Below are 12,476 nucleotides of genomic sequence, written 5' to 3'. Positions count from 1 at the left end.
AAGGATAGGGGAATAAGATGTTGATTTTTGTTGAAAAAGTGGAAATTGACCAAAGGCTTGAAGGAAGTTAGGGGGATGAGCCAAGTAGCCAACTGGGGAAGAATGTCCCAGGCAAAGGGAGAGCAAGTTCAAAGCCCCAAGGGGGAAATGCATTGGACAGAGCCAAGTAAGAGGAGGCCACTGTGGCTAGAGGGAAGCAAGAGAGGAAAATAAAGGGAGGAAAATAAAGGTGAATGAGATCACAGGAAGATGTTTACTTTTATTCTGAGAACAATGAGAAACCCCTCAGAGTTTTACTATCTTATTGTGATAAAATACACGTATCATTAACAATTTTACCATTGTAGGTGCACAGTTCTGAGGCATTACCCATTCAAACTGCTATACAACCATCACCACCCTCCATCTCCAGAATTTTTTCATTTTTCTACCTGTATCCATTAAACAGTAACTCCCCACTTTCCCCTCCCAGAGCCCCTAAAAACCACCTTCTGCTTTCTGTCTCTGTGGATTTTGCTATTCTAGACTCCGCTCATTGTATAAGTCTGCTAGGAATGCCATAAAAATACTAGAGACTAGGTGACTTCAACCACTGAAATTCATTTTCTTAGAGTTCTGGGGGTGGAAGTTCAAGGTCAGGGTCCTGTCGGGGTTCCTGGTGAGGCCTCTCTTCCTGGCTTGTAGCTGCCTCCTTCTCACGGTGCCTCACATAGCTGCTGCTCTGTACTTTTTCAGAGAGAGAGAGAGGAAGACAGATCTATGAGATATCTATCTATCTACCTTTCTTTCTTTTTTTCTGAGATGGAGTCTAGCTCTGTCGCCAGGCTGGAGTGCAGTGGCACAACCTTGACTCACTGCAACCTCCACCTCCCAGGTTCAAGTGATTCTTCTGTCTCAGCCTCCTGAGTAGCTGGGACTACAGGCGCACACCACAACACCCAGCCAAATTTGTATTATTAGTAGAGATGGGATTTCACCATATTGGCCAGGATGCTCTCAATCTCTTGACCTCATGATCTGTCCACCTCACCCTCCCAAAGTGCTGGGATTACAGGTGCGAGCCACTGCACCTGGCCATCTTTCTTTTCTTATAAGACCACTAATCCTATTGGATTAAGACTCATGACGTCATTTAACCTGAATTACCTCCTTAGAGGCCTAATCTCCAAACGCAGTCACATTGGAAGTTACGATTTCAGTATATGAATTTTAGAGTTACACAATTGAGGCTGTAACACTTGTATAAGTGGAATCATACAACATTTGTCCTTCTGTGCCCGGCTTATTTCACTTAGCATAATGTCTTCAAGGTTCATCCATGTGGTAGCATGTGTTAGAATTTCATTCTTATTAAGGATGAATAACATTGCATTGTATGGAGAGACCACATTTTGTTTATCCATTCATAAGCACCATCTGTGGATAGACATTTGGGCTGTTTCCACCTTTTGGCTATTGTGAACGATGCTGCTATGAACATGGGTGTGTACGTATCTATTCAAGTCCCTGCTTTCAATTCTTTTGCGCGTATGCCCAGAAGTGAGATTGCCAAACCCATGGTAATTCAATGTTTCATTTTTTGAGGAAGCACCCTACTATTTTCCATAGCAGGTGCACCATTTTACATCTCCACTAACAGTGCACAAGGGTTCCAATCTGTCCACATCCTCAGCGGCACTTGTGGGTTTCACTCAGGCATTCTGGAGAGAGGACAGTCATGACCTGACTTCTATTTTAATAGAACAGGCAGTCAGGGGTTACAAATTTAAGTGGAGAGAGACTAGTTTGGGGGCTACCACAGGAGTCACAGGTGTGAGATGATGGTGGCTGGATGAGGATGTGGCAGGGGAAGGGGAGAGAAGTAGTCAGAGGCCAGACAGAATCAAAGGGACGTCTTTAAAGAGAGGATGTCGTGTGGGAGAGAAAGATGGTGGCTAGGGGCCATTGCAAGGTTTGTAGCCTGGCCATGCTCTCCATGGAGGCAGGGAGGGTATGGATGTGCAGGGTGGTATAGGGGGTTACAAACATTAGGGGCTCCAGGCTGGGCATGGTGGCTCACGTCTGTAATCCCAGCACTTTGGAAGACCAAGGCAGGTGGATCACCTGAGGTCGGGAGCTCGAGATCAGCCTGGCTAACATGGTGAAACTCCGTCTCTACTAAAAATACAAAATTAGCTGGGTGTGGTGGTGCACGCCTGTAATCCCAGCTACTTGGGAGGCTGAGGCAGGAGAATTGCTTGAACCTGGCAGGCGGAGGTTGCAGCGAGCTGGGATCGTGCCATTGTACTTCAGCCTGGGCGACAAAGTGAGACTCCATTTCCAAAAAACAACCAACAAACCAACCACTTTAACAAACAAAAAACATTAGGGACTCCACTTTGGTTAACTCGATAGAAATGCTGTTTTTCTCACCAAGAAGTAGTGGGGTTCTCTCTGTGGATGCATCATGAGGAAAGGTTAATATGAGAAGCTGACGATTTATTAGTAAACCCAGTAAATTCTAGGTACCTTTGAATCCAGAGTGGAACAAAGAGAGACAATATAATAAGGTGAAGATCTGTATAGCAAATGTCTTGTTTTATGTAGAACAGACTGTTTCCTATCAGTCAAGTGGGACTGAACCGGTGAGCAACGATTGAATACCTCCCTCTTTCGTGCCAGGTACTGTGCATGGTGTTTTTCTTACTGCCTCTAAATTACCAACAATCAAACAAAATGGGTATTCCTTAGTTACCTTGTGGTGTGATAATTGTGACTAGCCATTAGGTAACTGACCCTGAATCACACAATGAGGAAGCTTAAATCCGAAACCAGAAGCGGTCCCCAATCAGGTGCTTTCCCTTCCCTCCAGGTAATTTTATTTTCCTCAAGGTGGTTTGGTCAGCTAACGTAATTTAGGCCACAGGTTTCACTCTTTTTCCTTGCTTAGATGTGCTTCTCAAAGTGAGACTCTCCGACCAGCAGCATGAGCTGCTGTTAAAAATGCATATTCTTACAGTTATTATGGAAAACGGTGTGGAGGCTTCTCAAAAAATTAAAAATAGATGTACTGTATGATCCAGCAATCCCACTACTGAATATTCACTGAAAGGAAATGAAATCCATATGTCAAAGAGATCTCTGCACTTCCTTCTTCATTGCAGCATTATTCACAAGAGCTAAGAAAGGGAATCAAACTGAATATTACACATGTTTACAGCAGCACAATTCACAACTGCAAAAATATGGAACCAGCCCAAATGCCCATCAATCAATCAACAAGTGGATGAAGAAAGTGTGGTATATTGAATGCTATGTGTGTGTGTGTATATATATATATGAATACAATATATAATATACTATACATATAAAACAGAATACTTTCCCAATACACACACACACACACACACACACACACACACACACACACACAATGGAATACTATATATTATATATATGTAATAAAATACTTCCCCAATATATATATAAAGGAATATTACTCAGCCATAAAAATGAATGAAATAATGGCATTCACAGCCACCTGGATGGAACTGGAGACCATTATTCTAAGTGAAATAAGACAGGAATGGAAAATGGAACATTGCATGTTCTCAGTCATAAGTGGGAGCTAAGCGATGAGGAAGCAAAGGCATAAGAATGATACAGTGGGCTTTGGGGACTCAGGGGAAAGGTTGGGGAGTGGTGAGGGGTAAAAGGCTATATATCGTGTACAGTGTACACTGCTTGGGTGATGGTTGCATCAAAATCTCAGAAACCACCAGTGAAGAACTCATTCATGTAACCAAACACCACCTGTTCCCCAGAAACCCATTGAAATAAACCAAAAAGCAAAAAACTAAGTGTCCATCAAGGAAGAACCAGATAAAGCAAATGTGGCATATAGACACAATGGAATACCATTTCAGCCTTAATAAAGAAGGAAAGCCTGTCATTGTAACAACATGGGTGAACCTGGAGAACATTATGTTAAGTTGAATAAACTAGTTACAGAAAGACCAATGCTGCATGAAACAAATATAAAAAATATATTAAAGAGTACAATGGTGGTTACCTGGGGCTGGCAAGAACTCCCCTCTCTACCAGGGGGTTTGTTGGGGAGACATGGGCCTAAAGACATAAAATTTCAGTTAGGAGGAATAAGTTCAAATATTATACAACATGGTGACTACAGTTAACAATAACGTATTGTAATCTTGAAAATTGATTAAAAAGTAGATGTTATGTGTTCTAACCACAAAAAAATGACAATGTGAGGTAACGTATATAATATTAGCTCTACTTAGACATTCCACAATGTATGCACATTCCAAACATCACGTTGTACACGATAAATATATGTAACTTTTGTCAGTTAACATAAATAAGGAAAAAAATCCACATTCTCAGGCTCTATTTTCTGTAGAAAATGCCATTGAGAAATGAGGTGAGAAAAAGCAGCTCTCTGTCTGCTTCTGCCTGTTCTGACCAGGTGAAAGATGCATTTCCGCTCTCTCCCGAAGCGAAAAATAAGAGGTTTGCATGGAAGAATCCTCACTTACTGAATCCAAAATTCAATGGGTGAGGGCCCATCGATGCATGCTACCAAGCCCTCCAGGGGAGGTGGCAGTGGACTGAAGACTGAAGGGTGGGAGGACAGGGCTGCGGATAATTCCAGTTTTGGTATGAGACGCCTGACATTAGACTCACGGCATTAGACTCTTAAAGCAGGGTGCCACTATTTAATAACCATGCAGTCCTTCAGCAAGTTTCCCTCATCTGTGCATACGGGAAGTATGAGGAACTTCCTACTTAATGCGCAGTCTGCACCCCAGCAACTATGGTGACCCTGAGAGCTGGTTAAAATGCATCATGCCTGTAATCCCAGCACTTTGGGAGGCCGAGTCTAGAGGATTGCTTGAGTCCAGGAGTTGAAGACCAGCCTGGAAAACTTAGTGAGATGGTGTCTCTACAAAAAACATAATAAACAAAGAAAAAAATTAGCTAGGTGGGGTGGTATGCGCCTGTGGTCCCAGCTACTTGGGAAGCTGAAATGGAAGGATCACTTGAGGCCGGGTGCAGTGGCTCATGTCTGTAATCCCAGCACTTTGGGAAGCCAAGGCAGGTGGATCATTTGAGGTCAAGAGTTCAAGACCAGCCTGGCCAACATGGTGAAACACCTGTGTCTACTAAAAATACAAAAATTAGCTGGCTGTGGTGGCACACATCTGTAATTTCAACTATAGGTGTGCATGAGAATCACTTGAACCTGGTAGACTGAAGTTGCAGTAAGCCGAGACTGCACCACTGCACTCCAGGCTGGGCGACAAAGAACAAGACTCTAGTCAAGGGTGCAGTGAGCTAGGATTGTACCACTGCACTCCAGCCTAGTGACAGAGCAAGACCCCGTCTTTAAAAAAGAATGCAACACATCACACCTCATCCCAGACACATCGAATCAGAATCAACATTTTAACAAGTAGTATGATGGACTGAATGTGTGTGTCCCCCCTAAAATTCATATGTCATAGCTGTAATCCTCAGTGAGGCTGTATTTGGAGATGGGGCCTCTAAGGAAGTGATTAAGGTTAAATGAGGTCCTAAGAATTAGTGTCCTTGGCTGGGTTTGGTGACTCACGCCTATAATCCCATCACTTTAGGAGGCTGAGGCAGGTATATCACTTGAGGTCAGGAGCTCGAGACCAACATGGCCAACAAGGTGAAATCCCATTGTATTTCAATATAATACAAAAATTAGCCAGGTGTGGTGATGGGCACCTATAATCCCAGCTACTTGGGAGGCTGAGGCAGGATAATCATTTGAACCCGGGAGGCGGAGGTTGCAGCGAGCCCCAAGATCATGTCACTGCACTTGAGCCTGGGCAACACAGCGAGACTCCATCTCAAAAAAAAAAAAAAGTAAAAAGAAAGAATTAGTATCCTTTCAAGAAGAGACACCAGCTATTCTTTCTCTCTCTCTCTGGCAGCACAAGCCCAGGAATGTCCACATGAGGACCCACTGAGAATGACGGTCTACAAACCAGGAAGAGCGCCCTCATCAGAACCTGACAGTCCTGGCACCTCGATCTTGAATATCCAGCCACAAGAACGATGATAAAGTAAACGTTCTGTTCAGAAGCTACCCAGTCAATGGTGGTTTGTTAGGGCATCGCAGGCTGACTAAGACAAGGTTCCCAGACGACCTGTAAGGCCCACTCCTAGGACACGGGATCATGTGTACACGTGGTATCTTCCTTTTCTCACCCTGTCTCCTAAATTAATGGCTGAAGTCTCTGATTGACTTCGGACACTGAGTCAGAAAAAATACCCCCTCACTCTTACTAAAACCTCTCCTTGAATTTGTCTGCTAAGAAACCTAAACAGAAATGGGAGATTAACTCGAAATGGGAGTGATGAAAACCACAGCTTACTTTTAAACCTAGAAAATATCACTGAGAGATGAGGTGAGAAAAAGTAGCTCTCTATCTGCTTGTGCCCATTCTGACCAGGTGAAATAAGCATTTCCTTTCTCTCCTCGAGCGAAAATATGTTAGGTTTGCCAAGAAGAGTCCATATCCGATTATGATTTACCCACACAGAAGTGGCAGGTGTTAATCAACGCACTAACGAAATCAATAAACCAAAGACAGATTTTTGTTCTTAATCTGCCACCGAGGACCCACGCAAGCGACAGAAAAGAGCCATCTGGCAGAATCAGAGCTCTTGCCATTTCCCTAAGATTATTCAATTTATTCTTGTCAGGATTAATTTACTAAGCCCATGCTGGATTTTTTATTTAGATGATATTGTTGGTTCGTCATCTGCTGCAGATCTATGCGGGAGACACCCCAGGGGACCGCATTTGCTTCTGAACAATGCTGGACTCAAATTGGAAAAATGTCACTTTGGCGAGAACAAATTATTGTTCGGATCGCTCTGCCTAGAGCTGGTGTCTCTGGATGGGTTCCGACCTGACCTTTTCTGAACCGGAGTCGTCAAGCAAGTACTTCAGCCCCACTCGACCACTTCACTTGGAAAACAGTTCAACTACTTAAGTGTTAAGTATGAATTTCGAGCTGTGGACTCATCACCAAGCAATCAACTTCCCGACAGAGTCCAGCCCTTCTACTTTTTGTAGCTGGGAAACCCTGAACAGCGGAGGCTCTGTTGCTGGTGACAGATGGGATTCTGCACAGATAGCAGAATCACACTGCTAGGGTCTCTCCTACTGGACTCATCCACACCAGTTCTGGAACCCTGCACAAGGAGGCCGGCTTTGCTTAGCCTCAGTTTCCCCATCTGTAAGAGAAGGATAACAACAATCACGGTTGCCTCGTTCGTGGCTAGGCGTACCCAATACATGCCAGGGTCTTAAGCATATGGCAAGTTCTCAGTAAATGTCAGCTCTCCTTGATGACATCTTCCAACAGGCTTTGTGAAATCTGGTTCCGAGTGAAGCATTGAGAACTTAAAAACATTTCTATGGCCGGGCGCGGTGGCTCAAGCCTGTAATCCCAGCACTTTGGGAGGCCGAGACGGGCGGATCACGAGGTCAGGAGATCGAGACCATCCTGGCTAACACGGTGAAACCCCGTCTCTACTAAAAATACAAGAAAATTAGCCGGCCGTGGTGGCGGGCGCCTGTAGTCCCAGCTACTCGGGAGGCTGAGGCAGGAGAATGGTGTGAACCCGGGAGGCGGAGCTTGCAGTGAGCCGAGATCTCGTCACTGCACTCCAGCCTGGGGCACAGAGCAAGACTCCGTCTCAAAAATAAAAAATAAAAAAACCTTTCTATTTTTAAAGTTTTCTCGGTCTCTCAGTTCTTCGAGCTTTTAGACATCAAAGCACTGGTGTGTCCGTTCTTTTCCGAAGCAGTTCTCTCTCCTGAGAGAGATGTCTTTTCTTCTACACTTGGTGTGTTGGTTGTTTTTGATAATTTTTGTAGGTCAGGGTTATTCATGCCCACAATGCAGGGATGCCAGCATCCTGGATCCCGTACCAGCATCATTCCCAGCTCTGAAGTATCCGGCAGTTTTAAAGGTTCCCGAGAACAGGTGGAGAGAAACCCCGGCCGATGAGGCTCCCAAGAGCTCAGAGGGTTTAGAAGCGAGCAGCCAGTATTGGGTTCAACAGTAGCCCCCCAAAAGATACGCTCAAGGCGACTAGTCACTAGTGTCTGTGAATGTGATCTTGTTTGGAAATGGGATCTTTGCAGACATAATTAAGGGTCTTGAAATGAGAAAATCCTGTATTATCTGTATGGGTTCTAAATCCAATAACAAGTATCCTTTTAAGAGACAGAAGAGAAGAGAAAGCCATGTGAAGACAGGTGGGGATTACAGAGATGCTGCTACAAGCCACGGGACACCCAGCTACCAGACTCTGGAAGAGGCAAGGATGCATTCTCCCCAGAACCTTTGCTGGGAGAACCGCCCTGCTCACACCTTCAATTTGGACTTAGAGCCTCTAGAGCTGTCAGAGAATATATTTCGGTTGTTTTAAGCCACCTAAGATTGTGATGATTTGCTACAGAAGTCACAGAAAATAAATACGGAGGATCAAGGAGCTCCTTGTGCTGATCTCTCTTGCATGACACTTGGCTACTTAACACTGAGAAAAGATAACTGTGGTCCAGAGGTCACCTCCAGTTAGTCTAAGCTCTAGGGGACAAGAAAAACTCCTTTAAAGGAATCCCAGGGCAATCATAGGCAGCTATGCTATGCTCCGGGGCCCAGGTGTTTCCACAATACAGCCCCTGAAAACCTCTAAATTGCAGTCATTCATTCTGGAAGAGCGATGGAAAGAAAAGACCAGGATGCTTATACTTGTCACGAGAAGCTAAGTAAGGATCACATATCCTGGACACAGCACTGTTCTCCTGGATTCAAATACAAAGTCCCAGAGAGCTTTTCATAGGAAACACAGGAGAGTTTCAGCCACTACGCAGGAGTGTGGGGAGACACAGCCAAAGGTTCCATCGAACAAGCCCAAATTGGCTTGTGATCAACTGAGGAAATGATTACTGCTGAGGAAGAAGGTTTAGCTCTTCTTTTTTCAACAGAAAATAAATGTTATGGCAGAACAGTTTATAATACTCAGACAAGCTACATTTTGACATCAGACTCCAAAAAGAATTCAAACTGCATTTTAAACCTTCACTCAACATTACAAATGGTCTCCTATTGCAAAGGCAAGCTTTCTGATAGTTTGGAGGCATGCTTCCGTTCCCTATTCTTCTGAAAATAACAACTGCTTCTAATTTAAAACAAGTCAATGAATATGAGTTTAGATACTAAGAACATACTGGTGATTTTATGCAACCTATATTATTATTTTGAGATGGAGTCTCGCTCTGTCACCCACATTGGAGTGCAGTGGCGTGATCTTGGCTCGCTGCAAACTCTGCCTCCTGGGTTCAAGGGATTCTTCTGCCTCAGCCTACCTCGTAGCTGGGATTACAGATGCATGTTACCACATCTGGCTATGTTTTGTATTTTTAGTACAGATGGGGTTTCCCCATGTTGGCCAGGCTTGTCTCGAACTCCTGACCTCAGGTGATTGACCTACCTTGGCCTCCGAAAGTGCTGGGATTACAGGCATGAGCCAGAGCGCTCAGCCTTATTATTATTTTTTAACCTTCACAAAGACTCAGATTTTTAGAATAAGCTTAAGCCTTAGGGACCCTGTGGCCCAATGTTTCCATTTTACAGGTGAAAAAATTGAGTTTCAGACTGTAGGGAATTGGCCTCATATTCCGATGGTTAATGGCATAAGGGAGATTGAAATCCATCTGGTCTACCAGCTATGTATTTTATACTTTCCCTTATACAATATACTGTGCTTTAATTTGAATATTTAAACTAATGTTCTAAAGTTAATTGCCTTATTATAGAAAACGAGTGTGTTCTGGCTTTCAAAACTTGAGTAACTCCGATGTTAGTAAAAATTTGAAATCATGCTTGCCTTTCAGCAGAATTCTTCAGGGTCTGTGTTCACTTACCCCCCTCCAGCCACACACAAAAAACCAAGATTCAAATCAGTTCACGTGAATACATGAAGAAGTGTATAAAATGTTTGCAGTGATAGATTTTATTCACTTCCTTTTCCATTCACAAATTTGCTCAGCACCTGCAATATCACATATGGCCAGCAGATGGGAGCAAATAACTTTGCAAAAAATACCAAAACCACCCAGCCCTATACCAGAGGATCTAATTCATCAGGTCCGTAAACTTTGTTACATTTCTCAATCTTTCTGTGCCTTCAAAATTTAAGTCTCAAATGACCGTATGCTTTCATTACTAAGCCCTAATTACGTACTAGGGATGTGATCATGTAAGGAAACATTTTATTAATATGTGTTTAAGAAGGTTCAGTGTGGCAGAGATCTGTTTCAAGGCAAAGAATATTCCGAAAAGTCTATGGCTTCAAGCTAAATGTGAAGATGACTCAGGTTGTAAGAGATGTTTCACCTGAAATCATACAAACAGCAAACAACGCATGTAAACTAAGTAAAATCTCAACACAAATCAATTCAACCAAGGGAGTAAAGTTTACCTTCGTTGGGTAGGTTGCAGGGCAGAGCTGCTGATTTTATAAACATTTGGAGGAATTTCAGGGGGCCTAGGAGATATTTTCTTTGACAGTAAGTATCTTCTTAGGCAGGAAAAAGCTGTAAGGCCAAAACAACTACAAAACAACAATCTCCAACCAAACTATTATTCAAATAAAGATAGCAGGCTTTTCATCTTGACTTCTTTGAGTCCCCTACCTTTCTTTGGCACCCCTACCTCCATGAGTTATTTTGTTTTCTTCATCTTACTTTTTTTTTTTTTTGAGTGTGGTTATGAGAGGACAAGAGGCTTCCATATCTCAAAATCCAGCCATGCAGAAAAGCAGAGCTGGCGTGGGGGAAAAGGCCGGGTAACTGGAGGGTTGCTGGCTCAGCACAATTAAACACAGTACGGAGAAAGGCATCCCCGTTTCAGGTGGGAGTCTCCTGTCACCAGGTGAGCTGAAACCAAGGGTCTGTTTGCAAATAAGAGCTATGCATTGGCATCACAGCTGGAGTTTAATGAGAGCGCTTTTAATTAACTGTAAAAGTAATTACCCATATTAGATGTAAATCGCACTTGTTTTTGCATGAGGTGAATAATTTTCTCTCAGTTTTAAGAAGAATACTTCTCGAGATGTCAGCTGCAAACTCTCAGCAAGTTGGTGTGCTGAAAAACACAGCACCGAAGAGAAAATGCTAGCCCGGGAAGCCTGGGTTGTCGCCTGCCTTCTGTCAGTCACCTGGCTTGGTTTCTCTTTTCATTTCTCTTAGACCCCAGCACCTAAAACATGCCCTCTCCATAGTTGCACCCTCAGACAGCATGCAAACTCTTTTAAGTATTTTCTTGTTCTAATTTGGTGGTTAGCCTCCTGGATGATCCCTGGCACTTTCATTGACGGGTTCCTGTGAATAATTAATGCAATCAAAAGAACAGAAAAAAAAGAGAGAAGGGGCTGGAAGAAGCCCTAACGGGGGTCAGTGGTGTGTTCCTCAGGTGAGCTAAAGTGGGTAATCTCCAAAGAAGGAAACAGGTTAGTCAGGAGGGAGCAACTTCCAGAGCAACAAGGTCAGGCCTGAAAGTCTCAGGGCAGAACCACTTTATTTATTTATTTATTTATTTATTTTTGAGACGGAGTCCTGCTCTATCACCCAGGCTGAACTGCAGTGGTGCCATCTCGGCTCACTGCAAACTTTGCCTCCCAGGTTCAACTGATTCTCCCATCTCAGCCTCCTGAATAGCTGGGATGACAGGCACCCACCACCACACCCAGCTAATTTTTGTATTTTTAATAGAGGCGGAGTTTCCCTCTGTTACCTGGTCTGGTCTTAAACTCCTGGGCTCAAGCAATATGCCCGCCTTGGCCTCCCAAAGTGCTGGGATTACAGGTGTGACCCACTGTGCCCAGCCTCAGGGCAAAACTTCTGATGAGGATAAGCCTCTGCATCACCAACACCAAAACAAAACAGCAGCACTCCCTTGCATTTATAAATAGCAACAGAAAATGACAGAGGTCAGTGTTGGGAGGGAGTAAAGGTGAATGCCTTGGTTGGAGAACTGTTTTATGATGCTGTCCTCTGGGTCCTCGAAATTCCTCTTACCTCAACAAGAATGTGAGGGTTGGGGGAGCCCTGAACCTCTGATGTGAACCGCGGTGAAACGTAAACAGCCAGGATGCAGTTTGCAAATACAAGATTATGCGGTAATTATTTACACTTTGATAGGCACCTTCATTAAAGGTTTCGAGGATGCAATTATCAAATTGAGGTTTAGTGCACTCCATTTAAGCAACTGAACTGAAGATCGAGAAAGTGGGATGCAGAAAGGTGAGTTTACACCCATCAAGTCAGCTAGGAACTTACTTGGCAATTGGGTTCCTTCTAAAGAAAAACCAGGACTTCCATGTGAATAGCATGGCTGCCACGGTCATTATTTTCAGGTGCAGAG

General features: G+C 43.7%; 1 protein-coding gene across 1 annotated transcript in view; it reads right to left on the bottom strand.

Annotated features, from left to right (window-relative positions):
• Positions 1–12,476, bottom strand: part of RBFOX1 (RNA binding fox-1 homolog 1) — a 2,485,336-nt gene that overhangs the window by 1,056,424 nt on the left and 1,416,436 nt on the right.

Source organism: Macaca fascicularis, chromosome 20 (genome assembly GCF_037993035.2).
Source record: "Macaca fascicularis isolate 582-1 chromosome 20, T2T-MFA8v1.1".
Taxonomy (NCBI): domain Eukaryota; kingdom Metazoa; phylum Chordata; class Mammalia; order Primates; family Cercopithecidae; genus Macaca; species Macaca fascicularis.
Note: the sequence above shows the minus strand (reverse complement) of the source record. Positions and strands in the feature narration are given on the sequence as shown.